Source organism: Chlorocebus sabaeus, chromosome 3, assembly GCF_047675955.1.
Source record: "Chlorocebus sabaeus isolate Y175 chromosome 3, mChlSab1.0.hap1, whole genome shotgun sequence".
NCBI lineage: Eukaryota > Metazoa > Chordata > Mammalia > Primates > Cercopithecidae > Chlorocebus > Chlorocebus sabaeus.
Genome location: NC_132906.1, coordinates 76,087,503 through 76,114,037, shown reverse-complemented (window position 1 = coordinate 76,114,037; position 26,535 = coordinate 76,087,503). Strand labels below are relative to the sequence as shown.

The following is a 26,535-nucleotide window of genomic DNA, read 5'->3' as shown; positions in this document are numbered from 1 at the left end:
CAAATAAACATACATTTTTGTTTTTGAGGAGTATGTGCGTGACATGGAATAGTTTAATGGGGATTCTGGCTTAACATGCCAGCTTTGCGTATATAAATATGTCAAAACACTGAAATTTGTTCCTATCTGTCATGTTCATTTACTGTAGCTATTAACTAGAGCCCATAAACAAGTGGGTGGTTAATATCATTTTTACCCTTAGGAAAGAAAGAGTTTCAATATCTTTTGCATTTCTAAATCAAAGTACTCAGCATAATAAGTCTTTTTTTTAAAGCAGAGAGTATTAAAGATTATTGAAAAAATAACTGATCTAATTTAGACACTTATCAGAAATAAATCATGCCCTCAGAAAATGATAAATCTTGAGAAAATATGCAGTTTTCCTTGAGAAAATGGCATCAGAAGAGGCAGAAGGAGATAAGCCAGATGGAATGGGATAGGAATAAAATAATAAACATGTTTAATATTCTAGGGCTCATTTTTATAGGGGCATATTTTGGGCAACACTTTAGAATACAGTCTCACTGCAAAAAGTACAGAATCAAGGTATGAGAAAATTGAGCCCTAGCAACTAACGTGGCTTGTTGATGTCATGTGACTGATCAGTAGTTGTGCAACTAAAGAAAGAGCTCATGTCTCCTGATATGTTTTTTCCTCATACAATGTCACTACATGCAAGTTTCCAAACTTGGAAAGAGCCAGCACATAGGGACCCTGTGTTGTATCTTTTAAAGAAGAGAGAGGCTGAAAGACTTGAATAAGTGCTTAGCCTGCACAATGAGTCTAGAATTCAAGAAATGTCTGGATTTCAAAGAGGCTACTTTTTTATGCAGATTATTGCAGAATTCTCTACAGGGATTATCAATGGAGGCCTGGAAAACTATGATATCAATTGACATAACAAAATCCAAACAAACTGGGATGTAGTTCTACAAATTAGCTTTCTAAAACTGAGGGGAAGAATATATTATGTATATAGACTAATCTTAAGAAAAATAAATTTCATGTTGTTGAAATTCTAATGTCATTTCCCATACCTCCTTAAATCCCAATTTATTCTTTCTTTCTAACTGGGCTCAAGGAGTTATTAGTCCATGTGGGCCTGATGTCTATTCAGATTTTTTTTGGGGGGTGGAGGATGGTGTCTCTCTCTGTTGCCCAGGTTGGAGTGCAGTGGTGCAATCTTGGCTCACTGCAACCTCCTCCTCCCCCTGGGGTTTAAGCGATTATCCTGCCTCAGTCTCCCAAGTAGCTGGGATTTCAGGTACCCACCACCACGCCCAGCTAATTTTTGTATTTTTAGTAGAGAGTGTTTCACCATGTTGGCCAGGATGGTCTCAAACTCCTGACTTCAAGCGATCTGCCTGCCTCAGCCTCCCAAAATGCTGGAATTACAGGTATGAGCCACTGTGCCTGGCTGTCTATTCAGATTTAAAGAGCTACAGGTCATCATGCATTGTAACAAATCTTAAGTCTGATTTTAACCTTCCTAGCATTTTACATTGTGACATAGTAAGAAGTCAAACTGTACATACAGAGTTTTCATTGAAAACTTGACATTGGGTTTTCTTTATCGATAAATCTGGTGAAAGGAAACAGTAAATAATTTTGAAAAAAGCATTAAAAACCAGTCATTTCATTATGTGGTTTGTGTTCTTTAATCTTAAAAGAATTAATTAAGTCCAATTAAAACATCTACATTCTCCAATATGCTCCAAGTGCTGTTTGTCAATTTGCCAATCCAGCCCTTGAATTTTCAGGCATGAAAATGGGATGGAGGGGCACCGCGGGAAGATGGCGTTGGAGGTCGGCAACATGGAAGATGGGCAGCTTTCCGACTGGGATTCCAACATGAGGGTCGTACCCAGCGACAGGCCGCTGCAATTGCCGAAAGTGCTAGGTGGCCACAGTGCTATGAGGGCCTTCCAGAACACGGCAACTCCATGTATCACATTATCGAGCTGTTGAAAGTGTGGATTCAAGTGAAGAGTTTTTCTGATTCAGATGATGATAGCTGTCTTTGGAAACGCAAACGACAGAAATGTTTTAACCCTCCTCCCAAACCAGAGTCTTTTCTGTTTGGCCAGAGCAGTCAGAAACCACCTGTTGCTGGAGGAAAGCAGATTAACAACATACGGGGTGCTGTGCTGCAGGAACAGAATCAAGATGCAGTGGCCACTGAACTTGGTATCTTGGGAATGGAAAGCACTATTGACAGAAGTAGACAATCAGAGACCTGCGATTATTTGCTTGCTAAGAAACTTAGGAGGGAATCTCAAAGACATACAAAAGATCTAGACAAGGAACTAGATGAATATATGCACGGTGGCAAAAAAAATGGGATCAAAGGAAGAGGAAAACGGGCAAAGTCATCTCAAAAGGAAATGACCTGTCAAAGACAGGCTGGGGAACAGACCAGAAATGAACTACAAAGGTCGATATGAGATCACAGAGGAAGATTCTCAAGAGAAAGTGGCTGACGAAATTTCATTCAGGTTACAGGAACCAAAGAAAGACCTGATAGCTCGAGTAGTGAGGATTACTGGGAACAAAAAGGCAATTGAACTTCTGATGGAAACTGCTGAAGTTGAACAAAACGGTGGTCTCTTTATAATGAATGGTAGTCGAAGAAGAACACCGGGGGAGTTTTTCTGAATCTCTTGAAAAACATTCCTATTATCAGCGAGGAACAAATTAAGGACATTTTCTACATTGAAAACCAAAAGGAATATGAAAATAAAAAAGCTGCTAGGAAGAGAACACAAGTGTTGGGAAAAAAGATGAAACAAGCTATTAAAAGTCCAAATTTTCAAGAAGATGATGACATCACGAGAAACTTTTGCAAGTGACACAAATGAGGCCTTGGCCTCTCTTGATGAGTCACAGGAAGGACATGGAGAAGCCAAGCTGGATGCAGAGGAAGCCATTGAAGTTGATCATTCTCATGATTTGGACATTTTTTAAGTACATTTTTGACAGTTTGAGGACTAAGCCTTTCTAAAATAACATTGTAATAAACCATTTTTACTGAGATTGCACCGTTTTGCACTGCTAAACGTGAGAATCTGGAGGAAAGACAATTGTTTTCTTGTTTAAAATAGTGTATGTGCAGAAAGGAATGCAATAGATAGAACATTTTAGGATATCTCATGTCTGACAATACTTAAGAGTGTATAGCACAGGATTTAATTTCTCATTGTGTTGCATGTGCTAATGATGAGTATTACTAGTTGATAATCAGTTTTGTCTAGGTCATAACATACTATTCAAAAGTTTGTTTGCTTTTTCAAGTTTATCTTTGCAGTGAATTATGCCTTGGCTTTAAAACATTCCACTAAAATCGTAATGGGACATATAAATTATTAAGCTGTTACAAATGCAAACAAACAAACAAACACACAGAAAAAACCAAAATGGGATAGAGGGCTTGTACTGGAGTGGTGCCTGGCTGGGTCACATCCCAGCATTCAGACATTGTTAAGTATCATCCAGTAAGCTGGTCCTTGATACTGTCTGTCTAGTTTACCATGTGATTATCTCTTTAATTTCCTGCAATGGCTCAAGATGCAAATAAAAGAAAAATGTGCAGACAACTTACTTTTTGCTTTCTCTACATGAATACGTGTCAAATTAATTTGTGGTATAGATAAAAATTTCCTCTCCAAAGCAGCATTCACAATAGACCAGGGTTCAATCTAACAACAAAATGATGCTAAGGAAAATCGAGATTACTCTATGGAAGTACTGGAATGAGTAATGCAATTTTGCCAATGAAATGCTAAGTTACATGTATGAAGGTGATCCTAAGCAATACTTTATTTTATTCTACTAAGAAACTAGTTCATTAATTTCTCTGTATCTTTGATTATGTACTATTAGCAGTAAAATATAGTTTTTGAATGACACATCTACCAAGGGAAATCAGTTGGTTCTCAGAGCAGGGCAGAGCTCAGATATGCAGATTTAACCTTCTTTTCAATTTCAAAAGTGAGACTGCCAGAGAAAGGCATGCAGTGAGCCTCTTGAAGTCTCTGAATTTGGAGTCACATTGAGGGGCAATTATAATTACCAAAATGTCTATGGTCATTAGAACTGATTGAACTTTTACTCCACACTCTACTTATCCAATCAACAGTAAAGTGGACTGTGTATCTTGCCTCCATTCTGTTTTTAATATCATAGAATCTTTTCTTGAGTGTCAAGAAAGTTTAAATAGTAGGCTGTATGATGGTAGATCAAAATGCCTAACAAGCATAAGGTAATCAAACTCCTATTTATTGACTTAACAAAAAAATTTATTGACTTTTTCACTTGTGTGTCTTTTAAGGAGATAAATTAAAAAGATAGGGTAACCTTTTTGCTTATCCCACTCAAAGACACACAGTCCATCTCTCTCAATCCTCCCTTTAATTATTTGCTAAGAGCAGTGCTCCTCTTGTGATTTTGACACTTCTTCCTCTATTCTGACTGAGCTCTATTGATGCAGCTGTCATGTTCCAGCAGCGTGCATCATTCACAGGGCTGATTTACAATGTTCAAACTTTTTTAAGTTCTTAAACTTATAATTAGACTATGTGCTCAATTTTTACACAAACAGTTCAGCATCTAAGTTTCTGCTTAACTACACCTTTGACACACTATCTTCTTGGCAGGTTCCAATTATACTTTATTGACTGGAGTTGCCAACATTGGAGAAAGCACACGCCACGCTCCTACCTGAGACTTGTTATTGACCATGACACTGGAAAAGGAGCACGTGGCTTAGTTAGCTGTGCCTTTAGACTATTTTCATTCACAGTTAGATGCGAATTATTCACTTTTCCTTGGTCAATTTTTGCCTCTTTCAAGATGACTGTGTGACTCTTGATTTATTTTAACTGTCTGAATCTGAACAATAGCAGGATCCTATCAAATGTCCATAGAAAAGGATTTTTTCATTAGTGCTTTGCAAAAGCCATTTCGGAGAAATTAAAGTACTTTGTAATTGGCCCTTTCCCTTTTTCAGGCTTCAGTAGGATATTTTCAACTCAACTGAGATAACTTAGGGTCAAACTCTACTAACTTTTTTTGAGATCTTTGTGCTCCCTTCAGGGCTGCCACTAATTATAGGCAAAAATCTTTTGCTAAAATTTTAACATTTTACATATTTCAAGACAGTGAGATTTTTTTTTTTCACCTTCTGAATATACATTGAAACGTGGAACTGTCAACATAATTCAGGATTCCTGACATTTAATTTTAATCAAACATTTAATGCTGTGATTCCCTTTGCTTTTATATCCCTACTTTAAGTGTGTCTCTCTAACATATTGATAATTCATGTGTAATAAGGAAATGTTCTAGCAAAGAAAAAGTGGATTAATTTCTAGATTAAATTAAGATAAATCTAGGTCAATATTGAGATAATCTAATAACTTATGCCAATACATTTATCTGTTATGTTCTTTCTCCCAGCTGCATGATCAGTAGGCATAGAAAAACTAACTAAATATTCTTTGGCTAATAGGTTTTGATCCATTTAACTGTGTTAACACAATTCCGGAAAATTAAGCTGACCAAGTTTCATGGGGGTATTGACCAACACGGCAGCACCCCAACGGTCCCTTCTGCTTGTCTAAATTTTAGACAGGTTTCTTTCTAACTACAGGCTCTGACTTCTCTTTTCGTAGTGCATTTACCTTAGAAAAATTGTAAATTCTTTCTCTGCCTCTTTGAGATGTAAATCTTCTGCAAGCCTCTTTTCACCTTTACAACTCAGGAATATTATTCTCAAGGAACTGGGAGCCAACTGTTTGAAAAATAATCAATAAGATAGGGCCCCTATCTTCCAGTCTCTATGTGAGGGTAGGAGTGTAACTTCAACAAGCACCAATTAGCAAACACATGTGGCTTAATCACATTGACCAACCTCCCTCTTAATCTTCTCCAGTACTTTTCCAATAGTTCACTCCAATGCTAAAACCTCTCCAGCCTTTTGTTTCAGTGGAGTTTATTTTTTTCCCTGTACTGCAATGGTCTCTCCCATTGCAATAGTCTTGAACAAAATCTTCCGTAACTGTTTAACTCCATCTGATGCAGATTCTTTTTGATGGTTCTTTTACTTTGACTCAATACATTATAGATTTCAATGAAGTGAACTGTATTTTCATTCATGTATGTCACATGTAACTTGTGAATTCACCAATCTATTTTGGTCCTGTTTTGATTTTCTTGGGGTACTTTTCATTGTGCCATAAAATGCACAACAATTATAAACACCTCTACGCAAATAAACTAGAAAACCTAGAAGAAATGGATAATTTCCTGGACACTTATACTCTCCCAAGACTAAACCAGGAAGAAGTTGAATCCCTGAATAGACCAATAGCATGCTCTGAACTTGAGGCAATAATTAATAGCCTACCAACCAAAAAAAGTACAGGACCAGACGGATTCACATCCGAATTCTACCAGAAGTACAAGTAGGAGTTAGTACCATTCCTTCTGAAACTATTCCAATCAATAGAAAAAGAGGGAATCCTCCCTAACTCATTTTACGAGGCCAACATCATGCTGATACCAAAGCCTGACAGAGATACAACAGAAAAAGAGAATTTTAGACCAATATCCCTGATGAACATCGATGCAAAAATCCTCAATAAAATACTGGCAAACCGAATCCAGCAGCACATCAAAAAGCTTATCCACCATGATCAAGTGGGCTTCATCCCTGGGATGCAAGGCTGGTTCAACATATGCAAATCAATAAATGTAATCCAGCATATAAACAGAACCAAAGACAAGAACCACATGATTATCTCAATAGATGTAGAAAAGGCCTTTGACAAAACTCAACAGCCCTTCATGCTAAAAACTCTCAATAAATTCGGTATTGATGGAACGTATCTCAAAATAATAAGAGTTATTTATGACAAACCCATAGCCAATATCATACTGAATGGGCAAAAACTGGAAGCATTCCCTTTGAAAACTGGCACAAGACAGGGATGCCCTCTCTCACCACTCCTATTCAACATAGTGTTGGAAGTTCTGGCTAGGGCAATCAGGCAAGAGAAAGAAATCAAGGGTATTCAGTTAGGAAAAGAAGAAGTCAAATTGTCCCTCTTTGCAGACGACATGATTGTATATTTAGAAAACCCCATTGTCTCAGCCCAAAATCTCCTTAAGCTGATAAGGAACTTCAGCAAAGTCTCAGGATATAAAATCAATGTGCAAAAATCACAAGCATTCTTATACACCAGTAACAGACAAACAGAGAGCCAAATCATGAATGAACTTCCATTCACAATTGCTTCAAAGAGAATAAAATACCTAGGGATCCAACTTACAAGGGATGTAAAGGACCTCTTGAAGGAGAACTACAAACCACTGCTCAATGAAATAAAAAAGGACACAAACAAATGGAAGAACATAACATGCTCATGGATAGGAAGAATCAATATCATGAAAATGGCCATACTGCCCAAGATAATTTATAGATTCAATGCCATCCCCATTAAGCTACCAATGAGTTTCTTCACAGAATTGGAAAAAACTGCTTTAAAGTTCATATGGAACCAAAAAAGAGCCCGCATTGCCAAGACAATCCTAAGCCAATAGAACAAAGCTGGAGGCATCATGCTACCTGACTTCAAACTATACTACAAGGCTACAGTAACCAAAACAGCATGGTACTGGTACCAAAACAGAGATATAGACCAATGGAACAGAAAAGAGCCCTCAGAAATATTACCACACATCTACAGCCATCTGATCTTTGACAAACGTGAGAAAAACAAGAAATGGGGAAAGTATTCCCTATTTAATAAATGGTGCTGGGAAAACTGGCTAGCTGTAAGTAGAAAGCTGAAACTGGATCCTTTCCTTACACCTTATATGAAAATTAATTCAAGATGGATTAGAGACTTAAATGTTAGACCTAAAACCATAAAAACCCTAAAGGAAAACCTAGGTAATACCATTCAGGATGTAGGCATGGGCAAGTACTTCATGTCTAAAACACCAGAAGCAATGGTAACAAAAGTCAAAATTGACAAAAGGGATCTAATTAAACTAAAGAGCTTCTGCACAGCAAAAGAAACTACCATCAGAGTGAACAGGCAACCTACAGAATGGGAGAAAATTTTTGCAATCTACTCATCTGACAAAGGGCTAATATCCAGAACCTATAAAGAACTCAATCAAATTTACAGGAAAAAAACAAACAACCCCATCAAAAAGTAGGCAAAGGATATGAACAGACACTTCTCAAAAGAAGACATTCATACAGCCAACAGACACATGAAAAAATACTCATCATCACTGGCCATCAGAGAAATGCAAATCAAAACCACAATGAGATACCATCTCACACCAGTTAGAATGGCAATCATTAAAAAATCAGGAAACAACAGGTGCTGGAGAGGATGTGGAGAAATAGGAACACTTTTACACTGTTGGTGGGACTGTAAACTATTTCAACCATTGTGGAAAACAGTGTGGCAATTCCTTAAGGATCTAGAACTAGAAATACCACTTGATCCAGCCATCCCATTACTGGGTATATACCCAAAGGATTATGTTACGCTCCTATAAAGATACATGCACACGTATGTTTATTGCGGCACTATTCACAATAGCAAAGACTTGGAATCAACCCAAATGTCCATCAGTGACAGACCGGATTAAGAAAATGTAGCACGTATACACCATGGAATACTATGCAGCCATAAAAAAGGATGAGTTTGTGTCCTCTGTAGGGACATGGATGCAGCCGGAAACCATCATTCTCAGCAAACTATCTCAAGAACAGAAAACCAAATACCACATGTTCTCACTCAGAGGTGGGAATTGAACAATGAGATCACTTGGACGCAGGAAGGTGAACATCACACACTGGGGCCTGTTGTGGGGTTGGGGGACAGAGGAGGGATAGCATTAGGAGATATGCCTAATGTAAATGATGAGTTAGTGGGTGCAGCACACCAACATGGCACATGTATACATATGTAACAAATCTGCATGCACCCTAGAACTTAAAGTATTAAAAAAAAATCGTACAACAATTTAGAGATTGGGTATGCTATTTATCTAAACTTGTTTAAATATAATTATAATTCATAATCACTAGATTTTAGCTATAATTCTATGCACAATATCAATAAGGCCTATATTCATATAAGAATTTAGTGTATACATCATTTCATTAGATTGATTTTTAACAATTTACCTATCATTTATTTTTTACAAACCTAAAGGCATTGTTCAAGATATTTAAAATTATATAAATGAAATAAACATTTTTAAAAATCTTTAAAAATGTAATTTTCTTGTTTTAATCAACATAATGACATGTAAGATACTGAATTAAAGATAATAAAAATAATGCTAGGTAAATTTAATATGCGGCATGCCATCTGATAAATATTTTACATTCGGTCCTCATGTAATCCTCATAGTAACGTCTGAGAAAAGAGCTTTACAAGTAAGGAAACTGAGGCTTAGAGAGTATAAGTAACTTGCCTAAGGTGTTCAATAAATGTTTGCTGGTTTGAATTGTGATGACTTAGGTTGTCATCTGGGTACTAAATCAATTACTCTGCCTATATGGTCTTTTAAGTTAGGTATTATGCCTGTTTTAAGGCCTTTTTATAGGAGGTAAAAAGCTCTGCGCCATGTTTTCTCAGAAATGGTGGCATTTACTCGAGGGAGAAGAAATCCCAGAACCAAGTAACGCTAACCATCCCCCCAAAACTATGCAAGCTCCAGCAGGTGCTCCTTAGTAAATCCCCTTCTGCTGAGATCAGTCAGCCAACTCGTTGGCATCTTGGTGTGCACTGTGAACAGCTGTAGAGTCCCACACCAGAAGATACTCTTTGTGACTCAGCCAAATGATCCTTTGTAAAACTGTTTGGCAAATTTCTTTGAAATTCATTTTGCTGCAAAGTGCTATGTAAATGCAAGGTGATTACCTTTTTAATAATAACTGAATTTATGTGCCTTTTTAAGTTTCTACCAGGCCTATTTTGTAGATATTTTACGGCAATACTCCATCATCAGCACCTATTTTTAGTCTTTCTGCCATTTCTAAGCCCCTAGTTCCAACTGTCCAACTTTGGATGAAATTTACATTCATGAAGAGACACTTCATTGCTATATAGAGAAGCTATAGAAGATGTTCAAATAAAAATATATATTTCAAAAATTCCTGCTATGAGTTCTAAGCATTGCCATGGTTTTGTACAGAAAGATGGCAGTGATGCTGGTCTCAAGGCATCTTAGTTTATGCTAGCACACAGACGCAAGTCCTCTGAATGTAATATAGAATAAGAAATATAACAAAACACATGTCAGAGTATAAATGGATTTCAAAGGTGGTTTATTTTCAGTAAGTTATTTAATGAACATAATTGAATACAAAGTATTTGTCAGGTGCTACAAATAGAGTAGTGAGTACAGTGACTGGGATCTCTCAGTTCATGGAACATACTATCTACATGTTTAGTTGGGGTTTCAGGGAAGAGTGTGTAGGAGCCATAAAGATAGGGATGTCTGACAGGGTATTCCAGAAGAAGAGAAACAAACAAGGAAAAGTACAGACACAGGGAAGTATAAAGTATCCAAGCAAAATCATTGCAGAGCAAGTACTCTAAGCACCACCAGTATCTGCAGGTTCCCAAATTCTTTGTGAATCAAGTATAATTAGAATTTAGGACAAATTGCCAAATGAGGAAAAAATCAAATTGATAGGTATTTTGTGAGAAAATGAAACTTTATTGCCTTGCTTTCAATATATGCCCATAAGTATAAATGGTTGGTTTTGTTATTTATTTTCTTAGACCCCAGGATATATGACTTACTCAACCTTGTAGGAAAATCTGTAACAGAATCCCTCTATGAGAGGAATTATGGTGATTAAAAATATCTTATAAGAGATGTCTGTACTCCCATATTATTTGCAATAGCCAAGATATGAAGTCAACCTAAGTGTCCATCAACTGATGAACAAAAAATGTGGTAGACAGACACAATGGAATACTATTCAGCCTTTAAAAAGTAGAAAATCTTGCCATTTGCAACAACATAGATGAATCTGGAGAACACTGGTAAGTGAAATAACCCAAGCACAAAACACAACTACCTGTGATCTCACTTAAGTATGAAATAATTCTACTATAAAGACATGCACACACGTATGTTTATTGTGTCACTATTCACACTAGCAAAGACTTGGAACCAATCCAAATGCCCATCAATGATAGACAGAATAAAGAAAATGTGGCACATATATGCCATGGAATACCATGCAGCCATAAAAAAAGATGAGTTCATGTCCTTTGCAGGGACATGGATGAAGCTGGAAACTACCATTCTCAGCAAACTACCACAAGAACAGAAAACCAAACACTGCATATTCTCACTCATAAATGGGAGTTTAACAAGGAGAACACATAGACACAGGGAGGGGACCATCACACACTGGGGCCTGTCAAGGGGTGGGGGGCTAGGGGAGGGATAGCATTAGGACAAATGTAGGTGACGGGTTGATGGGTGCAGCAAACCACCATGGCACGTGTATACCTATGTAACAAAACTGCATGTTCTGCACATGTATCCCAGAACTTAAACTATAATAAAAAAAATTCAAACTCATACAAGCAGAAAGTAGAATGATGGTTACCAGCAGTGTTGTGAGTTGAAGTGTTGGTTGAGAGATACAAAATTTCTGTGAGATAGGAGGAATAAGTTTATGAGATCTATTATATGACATAGTGACTATAGTTAATAATATTCCTGAAAATCACTAACAGTAGATTTTAAGTGTTCTTACCACAAAAAAAGATAGGTATGTGAGATAATGCATATGTTAATTAGCTTGATTTAGTCATTCCATTATATATATATATATATATACACACACACACACAGATACATATTTCAAAACATCATGCTGTATATAATGTATACATTTTTTCAATTAAAATTGATTAATTAAATATTTTATAAAAATCTTGTAAGTTAGAGTTTTTACTCAGTCTAGCCAGAGTTATACAATGGTAACTATCGACCTCAAAATTTCATTGACTTACAACAAAAAGTTTTATTTCTAGCTCTCAATCTGTTCCATTCTATCCTTACTCTGAGACCACATCTGACAGTAACAGCTTCTTTCTGGAACAATTCAGCTATGATAGAGGGAAGTAGAGAAGGCAAGGAGAACCATAAGCTTTACCTTAAAGCTTTTGCTGGAAGGAACTGGGCTCCCTTCTGCTTAATTAGTGGTGTGCTGGAGTTTCTGCATATTGGTTTGCAAGAACCAAATGTTGAATTTTTATAAATTTGATGAGCAAGTGGTTAAAGATGGCCATTAATAACAGTTAAATTATATAAACTTACAATCAAGGAAATTTCATTAAAAATGAATACGTAAAACTCAGCAATTCTTAGTTTACTATAATTTATTGTCATCTATGGTCTTAAGGTTATTTACACCTGTTGTATCTGTATGATGGAAATAATATGCAATAGCATGCTATTGCATATCTCTTTCAAATTCCAAGTTCAGTGACATCACATCATTTCAAGATGATTTACACTACAGAAATCAGAAAACTCTATAAATCAGTGCTTTGGAATACTCCTCAAAATTTGTGACCACATTACTCACAGTCATTGGCTACAGCAAGTCATGTGGTCACACCTGAACTCAACATGGCCATGAAGTATGTTAAAGTCTAACACAGAGCTTGAGATGAAAATTTGGGCGATAAGGAAGGGAAGGATTCATCATTGTAACCATGTCTCAACTCTGATTCTCTTGATTTTCCCTTATGTTTAACTTCATTTGTTGCTAACGCAGCAGGACCCTTGCAGTCTCCTCATTTAGAATCTCTCATTTATCAGCAACATTTATGGAACATTTACCCTGTATAAAGGAAACATGGAAATATCTATAACAACTCATTTTAATTATCACCTCTTTCTTCACTACTATATTGCTAAAAAGCCACGATATTGCCCTACCTTCTTTCATCAAAATTATTGCAATCTTGGTAGATTCCTAGGTTTTATACACACGTACACACACACACACACACACACACACACACACACACACGTTATGTCTTTTTACACTAATGTGATGATGGATAAGAAAAGAGGTAAAGACCCTTCTTCTTTTGGTTTGGAGGGGAGGTCTTCTACCATAGCCTTAGGGCTCTGGACACGAAGAGTAGAGCAGCCCTCAGTTTCCCCCAACTAAGTCATTATTTTATGTTGGGACTAATTGGGTAAAGTAGCTGCATAGCCAGTGGGGTAAGATGCTTGGAAGAAAGTCCAATTTCTTCTAGTAATACTACCAAAGAGAAGAACTTGGTTGAATTTAATACAAAAAATAGGAGAGTAGCAAATATACTCTAGCCTCTTTTGTACATGAAAGGCACAGATGTAGCTCAAAATGATGTCTTCCATGGCATTTAAGAGACAATAAAAACATTCATTCATTCACTTATTCATTCATCAAAACCTACTACTAAAAGATGTTACTTAAAAAGAGAACTTTTTAAAAAGAGGGGAAAAATGGAGGAGTTCAGGATAATACGGGTGTAGGAATTTGGAGATCCCTTGTGAAGCTACTTGACCTTGATCTTCTGCTAAGAAGTAGGTGTCTGTTGATCACAGCTTAAATACCGCATCTCTGAGACAATTCCATTATTTTACTCACGAGGTAATTGTGGTTTGCCAACAGATAGATGATTTCACTCAAAAGTTAGTGGCCAAGTCCAAGATCAGAAACCAGGTTATTTTCTTCTAATTTAGAAGTCCTATAATCCCAATTCTATATGTATAACTATTTTGTGAAAAGTGACAAGCCTACAAACTTGCACTTAAATAAATACCATAGAAAAAGAAATGCAATTTCAAGAGTAAAAGCATGCTTCCAAATGAGCTCATGGTCTCTTTTATTATTTTAAGTTGTCCTCTCATACCAGTTGCCATGGACTTTATAGAATTCTGAAACATTATTTTGTCTATAACATTGGCTTCCTACTGTGACCTGGAGTGGTTTTAGTTAATAAGCAGAGCAGTTTGCTTTTTTCAACTATTAAATGTTTTGAAAAAGTAGAGGTGAGTGTAGACAAGAAAGCACTAACCACCGAGAAAAATATTCTCCTGAGTCCATGCACCTAAGGATTCGAAGCCTCAATGTTAGAATGTCACCGTACTTGCCTACAAAGGAAGGCCATTACATCGTTCAAAAAGTTGTATTGAAACCAAGTTTGATAATCTCAAGGACAGTGTGTGACATAAAGGAATGATCTTTCCTGCAGAGTAAATACTCAAACCACACAATGAGTAGCTGAAATGATCAGAAGCTCTTCCCAAAGGGGCCTGCATTCATAATTCAGTCTTAGTGTGTTTTCTGTAGTAGGCTCTTTGTGTACCTTGAAATTTTAATTACACAATCACCATTCTACTATTCCAATAATTTTTAAAGGAAATTACAGTTTTAATGGTAAACTATTCATTTGTGTACTACATCTTCAAAGGGATTGTGGAAAGGTGTCAGATTTCAAATAAAAATGGTTCCAGTAAATAATTGCAGAAAAATAACAAGTGATTATTTCAATGTATTGATTAAAATCTTTATAAAATATTTTTCAGAGAAAAATATTTTGAATTCTTATACCATCATTATGTAACTATAATTGAAAATATATTTGTATGATTATGTGATAAGTTTCTGATACCATTACTGAAGTTTAATTTCACTGGTACCTAGAACAATTTAACAACTTAATATTAACATATATCAGGTTAGTCATACTTCATGCATGGGAAAGGTCAGATGATCTGAGGCAACAGAACTTGATGGAAAATGCAAGTGATTAAGAATAGTTGCTGTCGGGTGCAGTGACTCATGCCTGTTATCCCAGCAAAAAAAAAAAAAAAAAAAGAAGAAAAAATAACATGTTTATAAGTTAGAATTTCTTTTAATTACTTTAAAAAATAGATATGACAAAAGAATCGAATGCAAATACATCTATTTATTTGGGAGGCCAAGGTGGATGGATCACTTGAGTCAGGAGATCGAGACCAGCCTGGACAACATGGAAAAATGCTGTCTCTACTAAAAATACAAAAATTAGCTGGGCGTGGTGGTGCACACCTGCAATCCCAGCTACTCGGGAGGCTGTGCTAGGAGAATTGCTTGAACTCGGGAGGCAGAAGTTGTACTGAGCCGAGGTTGTGGCACTGTACTTCAGCCTGGGTGACAGAGTGAGACTCAGTCTCAAAAAAAAAAAAAAAGTTGAAGTACAGGGTGCTATGTGAAAGATGCCAGGTGAGTGACAAAACAGGATAGGTATGCAGGGGCCATGATTTTGTGTATCATGGCAACACTTTAAAAAATGGTAAGTAAAAATTATATCAACCTCATGTTCTAACAAACTGAAATCAGGCAAAAACAGGTGTATAGAAGACATTTCTTCTGAAAGCCCACAGGTTATTTACCTTTTGCAAAAGTAGACCTATCCTACAGAACCACTAAAACGTTAGTTTTGCCTGGGCACAGACTATGAATTCTCAGCATACAGTGGAAAAACTGACTTACAGTATATGTTTGATAAAAGTTTATTAGATGAAGAAATAAATGTATAAGAGTGCCCATTTAAAAATGGTTCTGGATATTGCACCAAACCTATGAACCTGTAGGAAAGTTTAGGGAAACAAAAAACAGCTAAACAAATGAGAAAAACTCTCTTCTTTATACTCAAAGACCAGCAATAGACAACACTGGAGTCAGTCTTACAGAACTACTGTCTTCAGTCACAGCTGCAACGCTTTCACGCGTGCTTTCCTGGCTTCTGGGGCTGTTAATGGAACATATCCTAATTTCCATCTCCTCTGCCTTAAAGAAAGAAGGAAAACAGAATCAAAGTCTCTCTTTTAGAATAAGCAATGAGCAGTAATTCCTAACCTGGTTTTGGGAAAAGAAATGGGAATTGAATGATCAGGGCAAAACCAAAAATGTGCTCTATATGGATAAAAAATCAATCCACAATGTTGTAATTTCTGAAGAACAAAATCTATTCAGAAATATTAAACTGATTAATTGAGATTAAAACTATGAGGCAATAATGTAATTTTGTAATGGTAAAATATTCCTATAAATGTAATTATATTCCCAGGGCAAGAGGCCATGACATAGCAATAAACCTTACCAAGAATAAAGAGTCGCATAGATTGGATTCACGCCCTTACTTAAATGGAAATTTTAAATTTGTAAACAGGAAAACACAAGTGCGATTCTTGCATTATTCTGTGAAAAAATTATAATTTATTTACATTAACTTGAAAAATCCTCTCTCCTGTGAGTATTCCTAAAATAAAAGCCTTCTTCAGCTTTTCAATAACTTGTAAATATAAGTATTTTGTTTTCACTTTACTAAGCTGCTGTGGCCTTTTAATTAAAATAAAGAAAGAACACATCATTTGATATCTGAGAAACAAAATAAAGTGACTTATCTACTTTGAATTTACTCAATATTTAGAAAAAAATTAATATTCCCACATACAATATGGGGTTTTCTTGTACTTTTTTGTACAGTGCGTTATTTTTTAAATGTTGGCAACTTAGCCAAAAGAAATTTTCCCTCATAAAACTATAGTAATCACGAAATAGCTAAATTGGATTTAAGGACAGTAGGAATTATTTTAGAAATATGTGTCCAACTAAATTTTCATAGCACTAATTCACAGAGTGCATAGGAATAGTGATTTAGAAGCAAATGAAATTTGAACCAGAAATTTCAATAGATGAGATGTTTATTTTTATACTTCATGAGTAAAGGAGAAAATACTTTATTTTGAAAAAATAAGAGTCTGGGTGCACTGATTCACGCCTGTAATCCCAGCACTTTGGGAGGCTGAGGCGGGTGGATCACTTGAGGTCAGGAGTTTGAGACCAGCTTGGCCCACATGGTGAAACTCCGTTTGTAGTAAAAATACATAAAAATTACCCGGGAGGTACATGCCTGTAATCCCAACTACTCAGGAGCCTGAGGCAGGGAATCACTTGAACCCAGGAGGCGGAGGTTACAGTGAGCTGAGATTGCGCCACCGCACTCTCAGCCTGGGCGACAGAGCAAGACTCCATCTCAGAAAAAAAAAAAAAAAAAAAAAAAAGAAGAAAAAATAAGAATGTTCATGAGTTAGAATTTCTTTTAATTACTTTAAAAAATAGATATGACAAAAGAATCGAATGCAAATACATCTATTTACATAGCAAAAGCAGCTGTACAGATATAGAGGACTTGTTTTCTATGCCATAACGCAGGTGAGAAATTTCATTATTAGTTTTCAGACTTAGCATTTGAAAGCTATGAGTAGGGAAAAAATCTAATCAACTACCATTTCCTAGCTCTAAGGGCTTACTGAAATTGCTCCAAAACCAGAGTTAACTTTACTAAGTAGTTTCCACCAAAAAGAAAACAGATGTGATCATCTTCATGATAATTTTCTAGAATTCTCAACGAGGCCTGCTAATATTAACCAAGGAGATCTGAGAAATGATGAGTTTAGAAACAAACTACTTGTGTTCCTTGCACAGAAAATGAAGCTTAACACTTATAATTTTCCTGTGTGTCTATTCTAACATTTCTTTAAATTTTCTATACACTGTCCTTTTAAATTTATAACTGATGATGGAACTGCTAACATCAGAGCTAAGGACAGTCTATTCTGGGAATCATTTATTAGTATAACTAAAAGTCTAATTAAATAATGACTTCATTTCACCAAGATCTCATGATAAGAATCAATATCCAGGCCACTGATCTTGCATTAATTCGCCCCTGTCATCACTAAATATTGTCACAGTCACACCTTCCTGATACCTTGAATTAACCTTGAGCACAACCATCGGTCTAAAATAAAAGGAAGGAAAATACTCTGTTAGGATATGAAATCAACAAACTTCTCTAATCGCTTTGATGGATATAGAACCAAAAGTGGAATATTATGTAAAGTTATATAAAAAGTCCTGCCTCTACAAAAAAGTAATTAATTACATTGACCCAATCAAACAAGCTGTACATCTATGTGAAAGAACCAGCTCTACCCTTCTATTTCACTGAAAAGGTATATTCTTTCTCATCTTGTTTATATAGTAGCTTCTAATTTTAATAATGAACATTATCTTAAATACAAAAATAAAACATAAAATTAAGTATGTTGATCTAATGCAGGATCTATAAAAAAACACATATAAAACACACACACACACACACATATCCCTGTAAACTAAAAATACATTTACATATGAATCTATTCATAAAAACACATGTACATGCATATTAACTATATATATATAAATTATGTAAACTATGCATGTATAACTGGGGTATATGTGTAAATATACCATAAAGATGTGTCTATATAAACGATATAAATATGATATATTATTATATGTTTATGTATATGCCACATGTATGTATATATAGTTTTATGGAAATACACAAAGCTAGCTCTAGGACTTACGTACAGAGAGAATGTTTTTAAAATCTTCAGACTTATGAAATTAAAAAACATGTCAATTCTAAGTTTAATATTTATAAAGAGTGATGTTGTATCATTACACATACTAAGACATCCATTATCCCGTAAGTGATGGGTAACAGTGATTTATCCAAGCAATTTCACTTGACAGAACTTGAGAACACATCTCAGTAATCACCCTTCTCTTCCTTCTTTACTACTTCCTGTGTGTTGAAAAGTGCTCTGATGGCTAAAGTTGTGTACCTCGACAATTACCTCATATCCTTGGAAGCGGCCCCTAAAACCCTACAGAACTGCATAAAAATACTTTATGGATCTTCCTATAAATCAAGTGTGAATAGAAATTAAGAAGACATGCTTGGAATTCAAAAGGAAGGAAAAAGTTGTTGATATACAATTGGAAGAAGCTTCATAAAGTTGTAAAATAATTTACCTGTTGAACATCTACTCTCAAACAAAGGATAAAATAGTGTGGTAGATAAAACAATGGTTATGATGCTTTATTAATAGTAAAGGATATTAGAAATAAAGTACAGTGACCTCATACATAATAAACTTTATATTCTAGAGTTATTTGTTCTAGAAGAGATCAGGAGAATAATGTCTATTTTTTCTTCCTAAGTAGTATTTCTTAAATATTTCTTAAACTGGGTGAATAAAATTAAAATATTTTCTAATAATTTCATCATATAATTCCCTTTTATTCTGAAATGTGATAGTGATCTGGAATTTTTTCACTGTTCTATACTGAGTTCTTAAGGATGCTTAGCCAGTCAGATGAGAATGCACAACTAAATGTGTTCATCTTTCTATTGTGTCCATTCTGATTTTAGTAAAGAAGAAAAAAAATCAATGAAGTAATAAGCTTTTTAAAATATCAGTAAAATATAACAAATGCTCATGCACTGAGGACTAACTTCCTTCCTTCCTTCCTTCCTTCCTTCCTTCCTTCCTTCCTTCCTTCCTCCCTCCCTCCTCCCTCCCTATTTTTCCTCTCTCTCTCTCTCTCTCTCTCTCCCCCCTCTCCCTTTCTTTCTTTTTTTTTCTCCATCTCTTTTGACAGGGTCTTGATCTATCACCGAGGCTGGAGTGCAGTGACATGATCATAGCTGACTGTAGCCTCAAATTCCTGGGCTCAGGGAATCCTCCCAACTCAGCTTCCCAAGTAGCTAGGAATAGGCATGCACAACCATACTTGGCTAATTAAAAAAAAAAAATTGTTGTAGAGATGGGTCTTGCTATGTTGCCCAGGCTTGTCTGGATCTCTTGGCCTCAAGCAGTCCTCCTACTTCAACCTCCCATAGTGCAGGGGCTACAGGTGTGAGCCACTGTGCCAAGCCCATTTATGGTTTCTTTACTGACAAGATGTTACCATAGGCCACATCTCCACTTATGAAAGATATGCAAATAGTACCTCTGTGATATTACACAAAATTTCACATCCTATGTTTTTCTCCCAACTGTACATTTTATCCTCATGAGACATTATCCTAGATGTGTCCCTAAAAGCTTGGCCTAATACACACACATGCAGGCCCTGAAAGTCACAGTGTTTCATCAAAAAATAGCACTTTTCTTTCTTTGCTCCTGTGTAAATATCAAATTCCACTGCACATGAAGGGCAGAGAACAAAGTAAATTAAAAGAGTAAGGCAGACATTACTGTCCTTTCAATGTCATGAGGGTAGAATTATGTTTTGATCTGAATAACATAATCCAAATTTGTTCTTCTTTAATGAAATGAGTGCTTGAATTCATTTGAGCATAAAGCATATTATCATATTTTATCAATAACAGTGTCATTGCACATTTTTCCTGGTATATTTTAAACCAAAAATGTACATTTACATGATATAAAAACTCATGTCATGTGTGTGCCTTTCAAAGGTGTGCCTTACATTTATTTATACCTGTACTTTTCCACATCATTTGTTTACATATTGTATACAAAGAATATATATATAGATAGATAGATAGTATATATATATTTCTGTGGAAAACTCTCTCTCTCTCTCTCTCTCTCTCTATATATATATATATAGTTCTGTGGAAAACTGACTCTTTGTATTTGCATTCTTCAAATTCCACTTCATTTAGGACTGGCACCAAATATCAAAGGAACTTTGACTAAATCAGAGTCTTGGATTCTACTTTAACCAAGCCTCCTCATAAATACAGCCTAAAGAAAGACCAATATTCAATTTAATGATCACCATAGGTTGCTCTGTCTGAAGTAACTGAAATGCCAGTCTGACATTTTTGCTGCTTTTCAAAGACTAACCATAGAAGGATGGCAGTTGCATAGGACATATATCTTCATCTCCCCCCCATCTGCACACCATAGGTTAGGTGGGTGATACAGTTTTTTGGCACTGAGCCCAGATTTTATCTTAGAATCCTTTTAAAAACTGTGTTCTAGAAAGCTATTGTGAATGGCTCAAGCTAGTGCTGGAGAATCTCCTTGCTCTGGTCATGAGTTCTTCTTGAGGTTCTATGCCTGGGGTTCGAATTACCAGCAGGTGAGCAGCGGTGGCTTTCAGAGTAGTTGCTCCTTTTACTGTGTAACAATTACTCAACACAAACCCTGTATCAGACTCAATATAGGTTCCGGCAATGCATTTATCAATAACACATGGTCCCTGCACTCAAGAAATGACTATGGGTCATTCTGACAGATAAAACAGGCATGTACAACCTATGAGGTGTGAATAGGGACTACATAGAAAGACACTTGTCAAGGAGTTAGGAGAGAGAAAGCATCACATGAATTTCTCACCTTTATCGCCCAGGTAACAGAAGGCATTAGACATTTAAGGAATTACAAATATCCAGCATTAGATTACCCTTTTTTTCCGATTGTATGAACAGGATTTTAGTTTCCTACTCTATAAAATGGGGAAAATAATGGTATGTACTTCACAGGGTTGCTATGAGGATTAACTAAAATAATACATGTATTATTGATCTATTATCTATCTATCTATCTTTCTGTCCATCTCTATCAATTTATTTTTGCCTTTGACATATTTTAGCATTAACATTCTTTATGTTTCCCTATGCATCAGACATGATTCTAACACATTGTATACATGTTATTGCTATAGGCTGAATGTTTGTGTTCCCTATAATCCCCATGTTAAAACCTAATCTTCAATTTGATGGTCTTAATATTAGGAGGTAGAGCCTTTGGGAGACAATTAGGTCATGGGGGTGGGGATCTCATGAGTGGGATTAGTGCCCTTGTACAAGAGACTCCAGAAATAGCTTGCTCCCCCTTCCACCATATGAGGACACAGAAAAAAGAATCCATCTATTAAAATGGAAGAAAGTCTTCACTAGACACAATGTGCTGGCACCTTGATCTTGTTCCCAGCCTCCTAGCTGTTTAGGCTACTTTGTTATCCTAGCCAAAATAGATTATAAGAATCATTTAATGTAATGCATTAAGTATATTAACTTATATAGTGCTTCTCTATATAGTAGAAGTCCTATCCGAAAGGTACACTGGAGAAGTGCCATTTTTCATTACTAAGGGTGGAATGCAGCTGGTACAAAGGGTCTGGGGATAGCAACAGATGAAGAAGGAGGCAGTTTTCAGGCCATAGGGAGGAAGGGGGATGGCTTCACAGACCCTGACAATAGCCCAAGACTTTACAAATGTTAAGTCTTTGTACCACATCAAAATCACCTAGAAAACTTTTTAGAAATAACAATTTCCAAGCCCCACACATGATGACTGTGATTCAATGTTTCTGGCAGGAGTTTGGAGATCTGTGTCTTTAAAAACCACCCGTGGTAATTCTGAGGCCAAGTCACGTTTTGGAATCAGCTAGAGAGTTAGTGAAGAAGGAGTAGATGGGATCCTCCAAAGAGAGTCATGGAGGGATGTGAGATTCAGAAAGATCCCTCTGCAGTGTGGGAGAGGTTAGGCAAGGTAGCAGAACAAGAGGCAAGGAGGTGTTTGACCCTTTGTAGATGAAACCTCCGCCCTGAGGTAATTTTATTCATTATTAAACATTCTACCCTGGAGATCTGATCAGACATTTGCAGATTTTCTAAGGAACCTATCTCTTTATGCAAAAAACAATAACAATAAAGCAAAGAATAAATGTACTATATTGATTCCTTTCTCTTGACAGAGCTTTCAAACAGATGATTAGAAACAGTAAAAGAAGGGGGCACAGTGTCTAAGCTCCAAAGCACTGTGATCGTGTAGAAATAGCTTTGAAAGTGATACTTTTACTCCACTGCATTTTGCCCTGACACACATAGGAAAGTGACACTTAAGTCATCTAAATGATCAAAACAAGAATTTGAATATTAGGAAATATCTATAGAAAGAATATTTTCATAGTCACAATCAAGTTTAAAATTATTTCACATTTTCTAGAATCTGATCCTTTCATAGAATCTTTACTGGATGTGTTAAATAACATTTATTTGACTAGTTGACATCATTATAATTGCAGTTAAAAATTTTAGTCAAAACTTTAATAACTGGTTCTTATTAAGTGCACAAGAGGCTTACTGTAAAATTTAAAATTATCTGGCAAACAATACATGCTTAATAAATATTCCTTGAATAAAGGAATGAATGCATAGATGTATAATTGAACACAATGAAAGTTTTCACCTTTTCCAACAATGTTCTGGTCCAATGAGTTGTTTAGGATAACACAAAAATAGAAGCATTCTTATGTCCAAAGAAATTTGTTAGTAGATATTGAGTCTTTACTATGCATTAGGCACTGCTTTTGATCCTTATCATATTCTCATGAGAGAGGGTATTAGCCGATTTCACAAATGAAAAAAACTGAGGGTTAAGTTTGATTTAAAATCACTTAAAGTAAAAATGTCATCATGCATTCTAGACACAATGATACCCAGTTTCTCCAATACAGAACTGGATAAATTATGAAATGGACACATGTAAAATATTATGCAATCATTAACTAATGCTTTGTAAGATAAAAATATCAGTACTATATTTTGAGAATTTCCTTATGTTACTTGACAAAAAGTAATTTGCAAAAAGAATAGTTGACTTGCAAAACAGCATGTAAAATATTAACTCCTAAAATACGCACAACTGTAAATGTATGTAAAATACTAAAATAACACATAACAAAATATTAACAGTAGTTAGTGGTTTTCTCCTGGGTAATAGAATGGTGAATAGTAATCATTTTATTCTTTATACTCTTATTTGTATTTTTTCACAATTCGTTGGTTCCAATATTATAATAAGAGGGAAAATATTCAAAGTGTAATAGTTGTTTAAACAAGTAGATAATGGATATTTATAATATACAGTCTTTACTTTTCTTCTCTTGGCCCTATTCTGAAATATATCTGAATTCCTGTTATTCCAAAGTTACCCAAATATCTTTATTTTATTTCCTCTTTTTCTTTCTTATCTTCTGCATAACAACCCTAAGGGTTGCACTGACCCTGCTTCATCTTTGTTTAGATTAAACTTTCCAATGAAATTATCACACAAGCTTTAATTTTTGTTAATATCCTTCATTGGCCTTGAAATGTATTTGAGGAACTATCTGTAAGATCACAGAGCTTAATGTCTAAGAGAGTGTCTCAAATTTAGTAGATGTCATTAAATGATAAATAAAAGAATGAATAAGTAAATAGAGTGAGTAACTATGAAAGTCAAAGAAGTTGTTATGTGCCTTAAATTATCACAGAACTCTAGGTATAAGTAAATAAAAGACAGAAAGAATATTATCCTTCAAACTATGTCACAAAAAATTTAAATTTTTGTTTTTTAAAGTGAAACTGGGTTGAGTAATGGATCAATTAATGTTTTACCGTATGAGGATCTGTGTCTGTTGGCAACAGAAGTATTATTATTATTTATAAAACTAAAAAACATTCACTCACTTGCATAAAAGGGGAAAATATCACAACTGGTGAAAAAGAAACAACAGTAACTGAGACATAGAGAATGGGTAGTCCTCACTTTCTAACCCCATTCTTTCTTGGTAATAGAAGCCCTGATTTTTAGTTTGGCCCTGGGCGACTCAGAAGAGAGACACATTTCCCGTAGCCTGGCATGGCTGTCTGCGTTCCAGATTCTACATAAGCAGAAACTGAGTATGCAATTTCTGAGAAGTGCATTTAAAGGTAAGGGCAACCTCCTTTTTTTATTTTTATTTTTGAGACCGAATCTTGCTTCGCCACCCAGGATGGAGTGCAGTGGAGCAATTATGGCTCACAGCGCCCTGGAATTCCTGGGTTCAGTGGATCCTCCCATCTGATCCTCCTGAGTAGCTGAGACTATAGGTATGTGTTACCACACCTCACTATTTTTTTTTTTTAAATTTTAATTTTTGTAGAGCAACGTGGTGTCGCTTTGTGGCCCAGGCTGGACAACCTCCTTTTGGTGTCTTTTTTTACTTCTGGCTGGAAAGATGTGATGGACAAGCTCACTCAAACACCTTAGGCCCATAGGTAGTCACATTACGGGATGGCAGAGCAGTAAGACAGAGCCTGAGTTACACTGATTACAGAGCTACCATATCAGCTCCGTACTGCTCACTGCAGGGCTTGGTTTACATAAGAAAAATATATTTTGTTTTGATTCATTTATTGTTAGTTCAGTTATTCAAATGAAGAAACCCTTTTTAAAACTATATATAATTATTCAAATGAATTCAGAGCCAGTTATCTAAGATAGCTTCCTCCCATTAAAAATATTTATATGCTCAGATAATGATACAAAGATGAAAACCTTAGATTTTTTGCTTTAGTTTGTACAGATGATTCCTAAGTATGCCTTTTAGTTTGCACATTTAGAAATACTTTTTCCCCTATGTTACTACATTCACCTAGCTTTAGTGAAATTCTCTTTGAGGATCCTTTAACAAAAATAAAAGCTACATGTTTAATTTCTCTGCTCAGAGTCTTCACTTACATAGATCATACTTTTGGCACATATATCTTTATGTGTCATCTAAGGAAAGTCCTATGATACAGTTGAATTTGACTATTTTTTCACTGCAAAAAGAAGCTTCTGTAAAATTTATTTAATAATTACATCATGCCAAGTGAATGAATTTTCTAGCCTTTGTGATACTATTTTACTTTGCCATCTTCATTTCATTTCAGTTTTGAGCCATTCATTCTGCATTACTATTTTATTACAAGGATAAAAACTGAGTGACAATAAACTAAAACAGCTTTTTCACTATTTATGTAAAGCCTACTTCATGCATCAAACAATGCCCAGAATAATGTCAAAACATGTAGAGAAAGAAAAACAGCACCCACCTCCTCATTAATTATGGAGCTTTCAGAGCCCTGTGATGATGTGCATTTGGGATTGTTCTGGGAGCTACTGAATCAACACAGGACAGCTAAGATCAAACAGAATCCTGGGAGCCAGAGGAGGCCAGCATAATTTTGAGCCACAGGAGGCTCCAGTGTTTGAAAAAATGGACAGTGTCTTCTGACAAGTCTTTAGTAAAAATAAATAAATAAATAAATAAATACATTCAACTCTCAAAATTCCAAAAGAATGATGCAAATTACCATTTTTTTCTTTTCAATTTTTTTCTTTAATTGTTCTCTTATGAAAAAACAGGCATGTGATTTCAGGAAAAATTGTATTTAGTGTTAGTTCCTCAAACTTGTTCTAGTTCATATGAGGCAAGAATCGGTTACTCTCTGGATTTCTAATCAGTCCAGAACTCTTTCTTGTTAGTAATGTTTGCTTTTTATTTAACAGAAAGGTGAAAAACTTCCAGTATCCACAAACATACAGAGGTGTTCAACACTGGAAGTTTGAAGGTTTGAATAGTTCTCTATCTCTCCTTTTTCTTGTTTAACAACTGTATATCGCTTTGTAATTTTAAGGGCCTAGGAATGCCTTTGCTACTAATTAAACTACAAACTTACAGTAGGAGTGGGGTTATGCCTGCAGTCTCAGCTACTCAAGAGGATGACATGGGAGGATCACTTGAGCCTAGGAGTTGGAGGCTGCAGT

At 35.6% G+C, this 26,535-nt stretch overlaps 1 protein-coding gene and 1 pseudogene across 2 annotated transcripts in view; one reads left to right on the top strand and one right to left on the bottom strand.

The window, feature by feature from the left end:
- Positions 1-26,535, bottom strand: part of GPC6 (glypican 6) — a 1,182,333-nt gene that overhangs the window by 391,624 nt on the left and 764,174 nt on the right. The gene's annotated exons all lie outside the window — the stretch shown is intronic.
- On the top strand, positions 1,795-3,374 carry LOC103214661 (phosphorylated adapter RNA export protein pseudogene; annotated as a pseudogene).